The 13,146-nt window shown below is 44.9% G+C and overlaps 2 pseudogenes; both read left to right on the forward strand.

Moving 5' to 3' along the window:
• Positions 1 to 954: 954 nt before the first annotated feature.
• LOC118471940 (putative cyclin-dependent kinase F-2) lies at positions 955 to 2,028 on the forward strand (annotated as a pseudogene).
• A 9,795-nt stretch (positions 2,029 to 11,823) lies between these two features.
• LOC118471941 (putative cyclin-dependent kinase F-2) lies at positions 11,824 to 12,897 on the forward strand (annotated as a pseudogene).
• Positions 12,898 to 13,146: the final 249 nt, after the last annotated feature.

Genomic DNA, 13,146 nt, shown 5'->3' on the forward strand with positions numbered 1-13,146 from the left:
ATCTTATAGGTATACTATGCAATCATACCTTCAAAGTACTTAGTATGAACAATGTTTTTATTTTACCATCACAATATATATTGAATAGATGGACAAATTATGCGAAAAGATGTCTTATATTGATAAGAAAGGGAGTGAGAATGGAAACTTGAATGTACATGCTACATGCATGTCTCGAATGACAACATCTTTTGCATTGAAGTGTTGAGTGTAAAAAAACCACTAATTGTTTAGTTGGAGAAAGCATTGCAGAAGTTAGAATTAGAAGCAAATTATTCTCTAAGAAAGATGCGAAAAATGATGTTCCTATTGTTTCAACATATGCTACTATATATAGGTACATTAAACAATACCATATCATTTAGAGTTCCTCAGTTTGGTAGTGAAATACACAAAAAGTAAAAGAGCAAAGAATGTACTTGAAAAGAAGACAAGAAAGAAAAAGAAAAATTCTCGAGAAAAAGGTACTTGTTACTGCATGAACTGTATTTTTCGTAAAAGGTGTAACCCAGCAAGGATTTCAGCCAAATTTCTGGCATCCTTGTTTGGTATGGACTAGCACCAGCTGACTTGAGCTTACCTTTCTTTGTTGGGTGCCGGCCAGTTCTGCAGCGACGGGGATACGGGTGTTCTTGGCTGCCACCGAGGATCGGCCGAGCGTGGTTTTCTATAGCCTTGGAGTAATATAGTGCTGGCAGAAGTAAAACGTAGGATGATTATCTGATGTGCCCTCGTCGGACTTGCTTTTGCTTTAAGATTCGATCAGATGGAGATGTCGTTATTCCAGTTGCCCATTACATCTATCTAATCTAACTATCTTATCTAATATAATCTAACGCAACGTTATAAGTATTCCATCTACAGTTCTACACCCTCGCTTTCTCTCGCATTACTCACATCCGTCACCGACGTCGTCCACCTCATCATCTCCTCGCCTCGTCCCCTGCGGCCCTGATGGCTGCCAGCGTCAAGACCGCTGCCGCCGTCTGCGACCCCACCGCCGCGGTAAAGCCAGGCCTGAAGCGGAAGCGCATCGCCGTGGGGAGCATGGACCAGTACGAGTTCGAGGACACTTGCTGCCTCGGCGTGGGTGGCTTCGGCGCCGTCTTCAAGGCGCGCCACCGTGCCACGGGCCAGACCGTCGCCATGAAGCGCTACAGCCCGGCCGACCATACAGCGTTCCGCGAGGCGCGCTTCCTTGAGGAGGCAAACTGCGGCGGCGCCAACCCGTTCGTCGTCGGCTACCACGGCGTCGTCCGCGACCCCGTCACCGGGGAGATGATCCTCGTCATGGAGTGCATGGCGGCCAGCCTCCACGATCTCCTCTGCCAGCGGCCCCGCGGGAGCCCGCCGCTGCCCGAGGCCACCGTGCGCGCCGCAATGTGGCAGCTACTTTCAGGCACCAAGAAGATGCACGACGCCCACATTATCCATCGCGACATCAAGCCCCAGAACGTCCTTATCGGCGAGAGTCATAGCGTCGTCAAAATCTGTGACTTCGGGCTCGCCATGTCCATCGACGAGCGCCTCCCGTACGCGCCGGCCGGCACACTGTGGTACCAGGCGCCTGAGATGCTTCTGGGGAAGCCCGACTACGACGAGAAGGTCGACTCCTGGTCCCTTGGCTGCGTCATGGCGGAGCTCATCAACAAAGGCAGGCCACTGTTCCAGGGATTCCACGACGACGGACAACTCTGCGCGATCTTCGATTTGCTCGGCGTGCCTGACGACAGCACGTGGCCGTGGTTCTCGTCCACGCCATTCGCCAGGGAGGTGATGCCGGAGCTGGATATGCAATTGCAACGGTGCAACCGCCTGCGCAATCGGTTCCCCGAGACGAAGCTATCCACGGAAGGATTCGAGGTGCTCAGTGGCCTGCTCACATGCAATCCCGAGAAGAGGCTGACGGCAGCCGCCGCGCTCAAGCACCCATGGTTCGCCAAGGTCGATGATCTGGAGCTACCAAAGAAAGAGAATCCTGCGTCGGCGTTGCCCAAGCGACAGAAATTGCGTGTTGTATTCGTATGACTTAGATTTATTGTGAGCACCGTGATGATGTAAAAATAGTCTATTATTGTTATAACAGATCAATCTTATAAGCTCCTTTAATGTAATATTGTGAGCATCGTGATGATGTCAATTGCATTATTTGATGAATCATTTTCGGCTATGCTTTTGAATGAATTCGATAAGTCTCGCTGTAATATAACCATTCGATGCATGCCTCTGAATTTTAGTAATTTCAGATCTGTTGGTTTCTAGCAGGAGACAGAACGAGCAATGAAGTGAAAAATCAAAATATGGGAATTTAGGAAAAGAAGATGGAGAGGCTACCGACGAAGTTGCAACAAGAAGGAGCCAACGAATCTTGATCATCCAAGACTACAGGAAGAACTAGAGAAAACCCTAATAAGTTCCTTAGCTACAATTGGTTAGGTCTGGATCAGCGAATGTAATTTTGATGTATACACCCTTACTGTGATTCTCGGTAATTTATAAGTGTTCAAATTTTGTCTGTCACCATAAATATCTGAAAGAGGATATTTATTTCTACCAATGATATTAATTAGTCAAAATACTACTCTCTCCGTTTCAAAATAGTATTCGTTTTAGCTATTGATTTTATATCTACATTAAAATGAATAATGATAAATCTAGACACATATATAAAACACATACATCAATTATTGTAATTACCTAAAACTATTTTTTAATTTGGGGGCAACATGACTACTTCATATGATCCTTTCCTTTGAACTGAATTTCATTATAATAATTACAATTTAGGAATAGATCAATTAAGCTAATATGATTTTATGTGAAATATATTTGTATATTACTATTTGTTATATGTGAGAGATATTTATGTGTCACATTTCTACTGTATGAGTGCGAGCTGAAGATCGAGTGTGTTATAAATTATAGATTAGAAACATATTCTGGTGATATATAAAATTAATTTTCACCCCAACCTGTGAATTTTAAATAGGGTTATATCTAAACTTTGGAAAGTGATGAAATGTTAAATTCGAAGCAAAATAAGCTACTCAATTTCCACCACCGGAATCCGGCACAAGTGCTCAACGCTTTGGCGAGTGTTTTTTGTCGGGCACTCGACAAAGAATTGTTTGCCGAGTGCCACACTCGGAAAAGTAACACTCTCGGCAACAACTACGTTTACCGAGAGTAAGACAGTCGACAACGATCGCTTTGCCGAGTGTCTCGTTGGGTTGTATCATACTCATTAATTACATGTGAATGAAAATAAATTTGTGATTGACGACCATCGTGATGTTACTTTTATTTGCAGGTTTTGAAAACCTCCCCGTGCCAGGGAGGTGCTGTCGAAAGTTTTTGTTGATAGACTTGTTTATTTTTTGCAGAGGTCTTCCTAGCCATTGCGGGTCTACCTGCATCGCGTCGCGTCGCGTCGCCACTGCACTGACCTGCCACTGCCCCGCTAGACTGACTCCACCACCACCCTAGCTAGGTATAACCTCGATTTCTGTTTCATGGCATAAATCACGTAACCCACTTAGGCGTCTCTCGTTCAAAAGAGATACGATGTAGATTTGCAGATCTTTGCATATCTACAAATGTATCTATTTCGGATTGTCCAAGTTTTTTGGATAGGCCACAGTTGCTTGTCTGAAGGGCTGCATGCTATTTAGGAAAGAATACGTAGAGGCAAACTATTGTCTGAAGTGTAAACGTCTAGGTTCATGGAGATAGACACTGGTGATGGACATAAGAGGCAGCTCGACATCCCCGTGACAATCCTACGCCACCTCTCGTTCATACCGAGAATCCAGCGTCTATTCATGAACGAGGAATCTGCGAAATAGATGACATGTCACAAAAATGGCAAACAATACAATCCTGACAAGATGGTGCATGCATACGATGATGAAGCATGGAAACACTTTGAAGTCATTCACCGTGAGAAAGCTGAATAGGCTTGTAATGTACGTGTTGCGCTGGCCATAGATGGGTTCAATCCCTATGGAATGATTGTTGCCCCGTACACATGTGGGCCCGTGTTTGTTATCCCCATCAATATCCCCCCGGCGTATGCTTTCAAAGATAGAACATAGTCGTGTCGTTCATAATTCCTCCACACCCGGGAATTAAAATGGGTATGTACATGGAGCCTTTGATTGATGAATTGGTCTGTGCTTGGGAGTAATGGGTATGAACGTATGACCGAGCTACAAATACAAACTTCAAAATGCATGTTTAGGTATCAGTACTCCATGCATGACTTACCGACGTATGGGCTATTCTGCGTCTGGTATATTCACAGTAAGTTCCCATGCCCATTTTGCAAGGAAGCTCTTAGATTCATTTGGTTGAAGAAGGGTGGCAAATATTCTCCTTTCGATAAACATCAACAATTTCTCCCTCCTTACCATCCATTCCGCCTAGATATCATGAACTTTATGAAAGATGTCGTAGTGACAAATCGCCCACCGGCAATGATGACTGGTGCCGAAGTTCGTCAACAGATAGATGGTCTCGTGGCCAATCCAGAAGGTTGTTTTGTGGGATATGGTGAGCAACATATGTGGACACATAAGTCGGGTCGAAGTACTGCAGTGGATCAAGATGTTGATGTTCCCTGATGGGTATGTAACTAACCTGAGTAGGGGTGAACTTATCTACTCTACGAGTCTTAGGGATGAAGAGTCATGACTTCCACATATGGATTGAACGGATTCTTCCGGCGATGGTTCAAGGTTATGTCCCTGAGCTTATCTGGCTAGCGCTTGCAAAGTTGAGCTATTTCTTCCACCAGCTTTGTGCAAAAGAGTTATCTCGAACCATGATTGTAGACTTGGAAAGATTGGCACATGTGTTAATGTGTAAGCTTGAGAAGATATTTCCACCTGACTTCTTCAATCCGATGCAGTATTTGATTCTTCATCTCCCTTATCAGACATGAATGGGGGGCGTGCAGGAACGTTGGTGGTATCCAATCGAGGGATGTCTAAATACTATTAGAAAGAAATGTAGAAATAAATGTAAAATCGAGGCTTCCATTGCAGAGGCATACATTCTAGAGGAGGTGTCAAACTTCACAACCACTTACTATGGTGACAAACTGCCAAGCGTGCATAGTTCCCCATCCTTACAATGATGGCGGCAATGAATCGAACCTCAGCATGTTTCGAGGCCAAATCGGAAGCGCAAGTGGTTCTACCACTAAGACCCTAAGACATGAAAAGTGGCGCCATATCATGCTATATGTATTGACCAACCATGAAGAGGTGATGCCACACATGGAACAATTTCTTCATGAATTCTGGCTTCGATCAAGGGACCCAACTCCACAGGAATATGATACCCTTCTTAGAAAGGGTGCAGGAATTGGATTTCCTGATTTCATTTCCTGCTTCAAACATAAGGTACGTGCTTAGTTTGTCATTTGAAGTTGCTCTTACATGCGAATACTATAACAATCTAGCGTGTTCGAACTTGCAGGGCCAAAGAGATCTGTCTATAAGTACCGAGTTGAGAAAAGTAGCCATTGGCTTTGCCTATAGGGTTAGGAAATATTCTGGGTATCACGTCAATGGATACCGTTTTCGCACAACAAGCTATGAACAAAGTCGGCCCAATCAAAAAACCACGTGTTCTGGAGTCATTACGCCCGGGATTGACGAGGTTGAGTATTTTGGACGAATCGAAGAGATGTATGAACTCAATTTTCATGGTTCCAAACCTCTTACTCCAGTGATATTCAAATTTCATTGGTTTGACGCTTAAGTGAGAAGACATACACATTCTAATCTTGGGCTAGTAGAAATTCGAAAGGATTCCACCTTACCATGAGACGATGTCTATATCGTGGCCCAACAGGCCACACAAGTGTATTATCTCCCATATGCGTGCAAAATGAAAGAACATCTTAAGAGTTGGGATGTTGTGTATAAGGTATCATTGTGTCACACCTGAATTTAAGGGATAAAGCTGGGTGCGTCTCATATGTGCGCCAAGGAAGAACAACACATATAATGACAAAGTGTATAGAGATAAATGTCACAATATCATAAAAGTAATTATTACATAGCGGAAGTCTTACAAAAATAAATAATAAATATAAAGCGAACTAATGTCCATCCATGGCGCCATAAAGTTGAATGGGAGACGCCACCTAGATCAAATCGTACTCCTCGTTGTACGGCTCCTCCTGGACGACCTGTTCTTCTCCTGTGGGGGTTATATATCACAAGTGTGAGCTCACAAAAGATCATAGCTCAACAAGTTGTGGGGAATAATGTGCATGAACTCTCCAAAGTTGGGAGTTCATGTGAAGTGTAAGGCTGACCAACAATAAGGGTTAAAGCTGAGCATTGCTTTTAGTAAGTTGGTCAAATTTTATTAGCAGTTACTAAATGTAAGTAAATACCAAACCAGAATAATAATAGAACAAAATTAATAATAAATCTCATGCAATGCAAATGACAAATTGTATTTAGTTCCATAGTTTAATCATGCGAGAGTCCTGAGCTGCTCATGACCGCGAGCACGGCTAGTATACCTCTGCAGAGGTTGTACCTTGTACCCACAAGTCATTTCACCTATCTGCCAAGGGATCGTGACTGCCATACACCTCTACCAAGGAAGCGAGGTAGGGTAACACTACGAGGCCTTTACAAAGTTCCACTAGCTTCAGAAAACCTGCTACAGTTTCTAGGAAGAGCAATGCAGGAATCCCCCGTCTGACCGTCATCGTATCAAAATCAACCCAGGAACCTCCCTACACACCTACTCCCCTACTGCCCTTGCCCCTATCGGGTAAGGTAGTCCTCCACTAGCTTTACTAGTTAGTCAGCCAAGGGCGTCCCATTCCACCCTTGTGGTGGCACATGTTTCTCAAGTTAAGCTCCATGTTCTAATTAAAAATAATGATCTTGACATGAACAATAAGTAAAACAACAGTATAATTGGAACATACAAAATGTAATATTAATCCCCAAACCATATAGAGCAATAACAAAAACTTCCCAAATAGTTCACGGGTAAACAAGGTGAAAAGATAACCAAACTAGGGTGACCTATTGGGTCCCATCAAAATTAAGCATATGCATGAATAAATGATAATAAAGAACATTATTGGGTAATAAAAGTGGTCAAGGGCACAACTTGCCTTCAATGAGCTCCTGCTCAGCAACTTCTACCTGCTGAACACCGGGATCCACGGCCACTGGTTCTTCTACTCGACACAATACAAACAAGCATGGTACAAGGGAAAAATGAACATCACACTAAACATGTATACAAAATATAAATTAATATTCTACGCATTAAAACGAGATCATAGGAAATGGAATCACTAAATTCGTAGTTATGGATTTTAAGTTATGAATTTCCAAAGGTTTTATGTGTTTGGTACAAGATTAATTAAGAGATCAATTTTAATACAATTTTCATGTTAAAACAATGTTACTGAGTTATAGACATTATTAATACAAAATTATAGGAAATAGAATGCGTCAATTTGGACTAAATATGAATTTTCTAGGGATTAAATAAGTTCTAACCATTATTTTTACATTAAAAATCACTTTCTATTTTCTTTTCCTTGATTTTCTAATCCCCTGGACTGCGTGCAGAATTTAATCGAAAGCCAGGGGCCACTGCGCAAATATCCTTAAGACCTAGAACGCCCCTATTGTAGAGTGCGGGTTGTTTACCCTAACACTCAGGGTTTCTTACCCAAAAGTGCCTGCACGCAGGGTTTTTCCTAGATCTCGACCGTCCGATTATGATCGTGCGGTAACGATTAAATCTTATGATAATAGAACCGGTACACTGTAACCACCGCTGGATCAACTATCTACGCTCCGGATTCAAAGTAAAACAGATCGCCCCTCATCCGCACGATCTCAATCATACGATCCAAGTTAACCAACACGAACGTGTACGCGCTGATCAAATCGGGACCATACGTGATCAAATCGACGGTCCCGGCCTGGTCATCACCTATTTCCCGCCGAGCTCACCACGGCGGCGCCATCGCCATGGTCGCATGCTTCTCCGGCGAAAATCATCCAGTGATCCGAGCCCTAAAACTATCGTCCATCTAGCGCAACATGAATAGGAAACGAGGCGGGTTAAGCTAGGTAAGCCATACCGTGGGTCGTTGTTTGGTTGACGGTGGTCGTGGTAGCTCGTCGGTCTAGGCGGGCGTCGCGTCTCCGGCGAGAAATTCCGTGGCCACGGAAGCGCTCCTATCTCCGCCAATGCCACGTGTACTTCCGTCGCACCTTGACAAAGCTCTCTCACCTACACGGCAGCCCTAAGTGGCGACAGAACGTGGTGAGCCAATTCGCCCGCAGTGCCCAATCTCGCGATTCGCGTGGCGGCGGTAGGCTTTGGCCGTTCGAGAGATGGGATTCGGTCAGAGGAGTGCAGTGCGCAGAGACTTATACCCTGGTCAAGGCCATGCGCCCGAGGTGAGGTCATCGCTGCGATTGTCGCGTCCACGATCGACGGTCCCAGCCGGTGCGGGCGAGTGGTTAGGGATGGGCCTGACTTGGGGGCACCGCACGTCAACGACTCGAGTGTTGGTGGGACGCACACAAATCTCCTAGATGACTGACCGCACGGGCCCAAGTGTCAGTGGGACGCCAGAGCAGCGCGGGGAGTTTATTTGCTGTCGCGCGAGCCCGTGAGCCAGTGAGAAGGAGCGGGCGTGAGAGCGGCTATTCGGCGCGCGGTTGTGGAGAGAAACGGGTCACGTGGGTGAGTGAGTTGGGCCGGCCGAGGAATTCACGGCCCAAGCGAGATCCTCTTTTTTCTTTTTCTTTTTCTTTTTTATTTTCTTTTCTTGTTTTTCTTTTCCTTTTATTTTCAAATCTAGAATTTTGAATTCAAATCTCGCAGCAAAATTTATACTCAAATTAAGTATTAACCTTGAACATACTAGTGGAATGAATTTATTTAATTATGGATGTGTTTTGTGTTTTATAGTATTTCTTTCTTTTCTCCAAACTCTAAATTGCGAATTAGGTCTTAATTCAAATTTGGGTACTAATGTTTTTCTATAGTTATTATCTTTATTGTTATCAAATGCACACACAAATAAACTTCGACATGATGCATATATTATTTATATGTTTTTGGCTAATTACTCACTTAAATAAAGTTGTTCACATGTGATATAAAAATAGAGGAATATCATATAGGAATAACTATCTCCTTTAATTTGGTTTACAAATTTGAGTATTACACATCACACAGTAAATTAACTGTTCCAAACGATAAAGATTATAACTTAGAACTGGACACATATATGACCATGTGTAAACCTACACATGCTGGAAGGTAACGCAAGGGGTATGATGGAAGATCAAGTTGTTCTAGACACAACCTAGAACCTCGTCGTAAGCCCACATTGCGGGACCCGCTAGGTACCGCAACATTGACACCGAACAAGCTACAATGGCCCGTATGGAGAGCGGACATGACAAAACGCCAGATTGGGAGTACGACAGCGCACGCCCCATAGACAATGCCAGGGGGACTAGAGCGGCCCAGGGGCAACAAGCTAAAGGACCCCTGATTAGAATACGAGTCCCAACTGTAAATTCCTCCCTTGAGCAATAAAAGGGCGGAACATTCTTCCTTCTACACACAAGCACACTTGCTGTAACACGCTCCTGAGCAATACAAGGATCAACACTACACTAGACTAGGGCCTCGTCCTGAACCTGTATAACCTTGGTGTCTCAGTTCCCAGCTCAGATCCTCATGATCCAGTATTCAGAGTGAGTCCACGCTTGCATCGCCACCGAACTCAAATCTATTGTCCCCTCGGTTTCCGAAACCACAACATCAACATTTATGGTTACTCATAAGCATTATGAGGAAGGAGCAAGTATAGATATGACTATTACATGTTCTCGTGGAAAGTTTGAGTCCATATGTATGTATACACATTTCGAATTACAATACTAATTCTTATAAAAACTGTTGACCACTTGTTTCAATATCTTATAGGTATACTATGCAATCATACCTTCAAAGTACTTAGTATGTATAATGTTTTTATTTTACCATCACAATATATATTGAATAGATGGACAAATTATGCGAAAAGATGTCTTATATTGATAAGAAAGGGAGTGAGAATGGAAACTTGAAAGTACATGCTACATGCATGTCTCGAATGGCAACATCTTTTGCATTGAAGTGTTGAGTGTAAAAAAATCACTACTTGTTTAGTTGGAGAAAGCATTGCAGAAGTCAGAATTAGAAGCAAATTATTCTCTAAGAAAGATGCGAAAAATGATGTTCCTATGGTTTCAACATATGCTACTATAGGTACAGTAAATAATACCATATCATTTAGAGTTCCTCAGTTCGGTAGTGAAATATGCAAAAAGTAGAAGAGCAAAGAATGTACTTGAAAAGAAGACAAGAAAGAAAAAGAAAAATTCTCGAGAAAAGGTACTTGTTACTGCATGAACTGTATTTTTTTTACCATCTCATGTTTTATTATATTTTTGCAAATATAATTCAGATTTAAATAATGTGCTTTGTATTTGTGAATTGTAGGAGAAGAACCAAGTAACAAAGGAGAGAATAGTAGCGCCAATATGTCGGTCTACTTGACGACCAGTGTGCCTAATTGCATGTAAGGTATACTATGTTATGTCCAGCATACGTTCTGCAACGACAGGCCTCCCTCCCATGTTATGCCGGATGTGAGCTTCAGTGATCTTGCTGGTACGAAATGTATAAAAGGCTTTTAAGGCTCTGTACTCAGTTAATATATGGGGGCAAGGTGTATTTTGCCAATCCAAATGATGCAAGAACGCTAACCGTGAGGCGTTTGATGATTACTGGGTTCACGCCTGCAAGTGTCTCTCTCGCGAACCCTTCGTTAGTCCTCCAGCCAAACTTAAACTCCGGAGCCTTTTTCAACACATCTGGTTTTGTACCAAGATTTAGCCTTAGCCATGGTAAATCTTTTTCTAGTTCAGGCACCGGATTAACATAGAAAGATTCCAAAATATTGGGTTACCTGATTTGATGACATGTGGAAGGGGCGTCTTTAGCGGGTGGTCATGGCTACCGTTCGGCAGAATGCTTCGAAGGAACTCGCGGGGGATCTTCTTCCTGATCTCTGCTATCAGTGGGTTGTTGGGTGAGAGCCTGTGTATATCTTCAAACGAATCGAACTCCTTTGGTGTGTCATCGACGAAAGTCCCCAATGTTGGAAGAACAGCCTCCATGATCGCCTTCAGCGAGTACCCAAGGAATTAAGTCCGACATCTTGAGATGCCCAAAGCGTTCGTCACGAGGGATGAAGATGTTCAGGGTTCAGCATAAAAAGCCTGCTCTCCGAATTTGTGTCTGCGTAAAAGGTTTAACCCAGCAAGGATTTCAGCCAAATTTCTGGCATCCTTGTTTGGTATGGACTAGCACTAGCTGACTTGAGCTTACCTTTCTTTGTTGGGTGCCGGCCAGTTCTGCAGCGACGGGGATACGGGTGTTCTTGGCTGCCACCGAGGATCGGCCGAGCGTGGTTTTCTATAGCCTTGGAGTAATATAGTGCTGGCAGAAGTAAAACGTAGGATGATTATCTGATGTGCCCTCGTCGGACTTGCTTTTGCTTTAAGATTCGATCAGATGGAGATGTCGTTATTCCAGTTGCCCATTACATCTATCTAATCTAACTATCTTATCTAATCTAACGCAACGTTATAAGTATTCCATCTACAGTTCTACACCCTCGCTTTCTCTCGCATTACTCACATCCGTCACCGACGTCGTCCACCTCATCATCTCCTCGCCTCGTCCCCTGCGGCCCTGATGGCTGCCAGCGTCAAGACCGCTGCCGCCGTCTGCAACCCCACCGCCGCGGTAAAGCCAGGCCTGAAGCGGAAGCGCATCGCCGTGGGGAGCATGGACCAATACGAGTTCGAGGACACTTGCTGCCTCGGCGTGGGTGGCTTCGGCGCCGTCTTCAAGGCGCGCCACCGTGCCACGGGCCAGACCGTCGCCATGAAGCGCTACAGCCCGGCCGACCATACAGCGTTCCGCGAGGCGCGCTTCCTTGAGGAGGCAAGCTGCGGCGGCGCCAACCCGTTCGTCGTCGGCTACCACGGCGTCGTCCGCGACCCCGTCACCGGGGAGATGATCCTCGTCATGGAGTGCATGGCGGCCAGCCTCCACGATCTCCTCTGCCAGCGGCCCCGCGGGAGCCCGCCGCTGCCCGAGGCCACCGTGCGCGCCGCAATGTGGCAGCTACTTTCAGGCACCAAGAAGATGCACGACGCCCACATTATCCATCGCGACATCAAGCCCCAGAACGTCCTTATCGGCGAGAGTCATAGCGTCGTCAAAATCTGTGACTTCGGGCTCGCCATGTCCATCGACGAGCGCCTCCCGTACGCGCCGGCCGGCACACTGTGGTACCAGGCGCCTGAGATGCTTCTGGGGAAGCCCGACTACGACGAGAAGGTCGACTCCTGGTCCCTTGGCTGCGTCATGGCGGAGCTCATCAACAAAGGCAGGCCACTGTTCCAGGGATTCCACGACGACGGACAACTCTGCGCGATCTTCGATTTGCTCGGCGTGCCTGACGACAGCACGTGGCCGTGGTTCTCGTCCACGCCATTCGCCAGGGAGGTGATGCCGGAGCTGGATATGCAATTGCAACGGTGCAACCGCCTGCGCAATCGGTTCCCCGAGACGAAGCTATCCACGGAAGGATTCGAGGTGCTCAGTGGCCTGCTCACATGCAATCCCGAGAAGAGGCTGACGGCAGCCGCCGCGCTCAAGCACCCATGGTTCGCCAAGGTCGATGATCTGGAGCTACCAAAGAAAGAGAATCCTGCGTCGGCGTTGCCCAAGCGACAGAAATTGCGTGTTGTATTCGTATGACTTAGATTTATTGTGAGCACCGTGATGATGTAAAAATAGTCTATTATTGTTATAACAGATCAATCTTATAAGCTCCTTTAATGTAATATTGTGAGCATCGTGATGATGTCAATTGCATTATTTGATGAATCATTTTCGGCTATGCTTTTGAATGAATTCGATAAGTCTCGCTGTAATATAACCATCCGATGCATGCCTCTGAATTTTAGTAATTTCAGATCTGTTGGTTTCTAGCAGGAGACAGAACGA

This window comes from Zea mays, chromosome 5 (assembly GCF_902167145.1).
Source record: "Zea mays cultivar B73 chromosome 5, Zm-B73-REFERENCE-NAM-5.0, whole genome shotgun sequence".
Lineage (NCBI taxonomy): Eukaryota > Viridiplantae > Streptophyta > Magnoliopsida > Poales > Poaceae > Zea > Zea mays.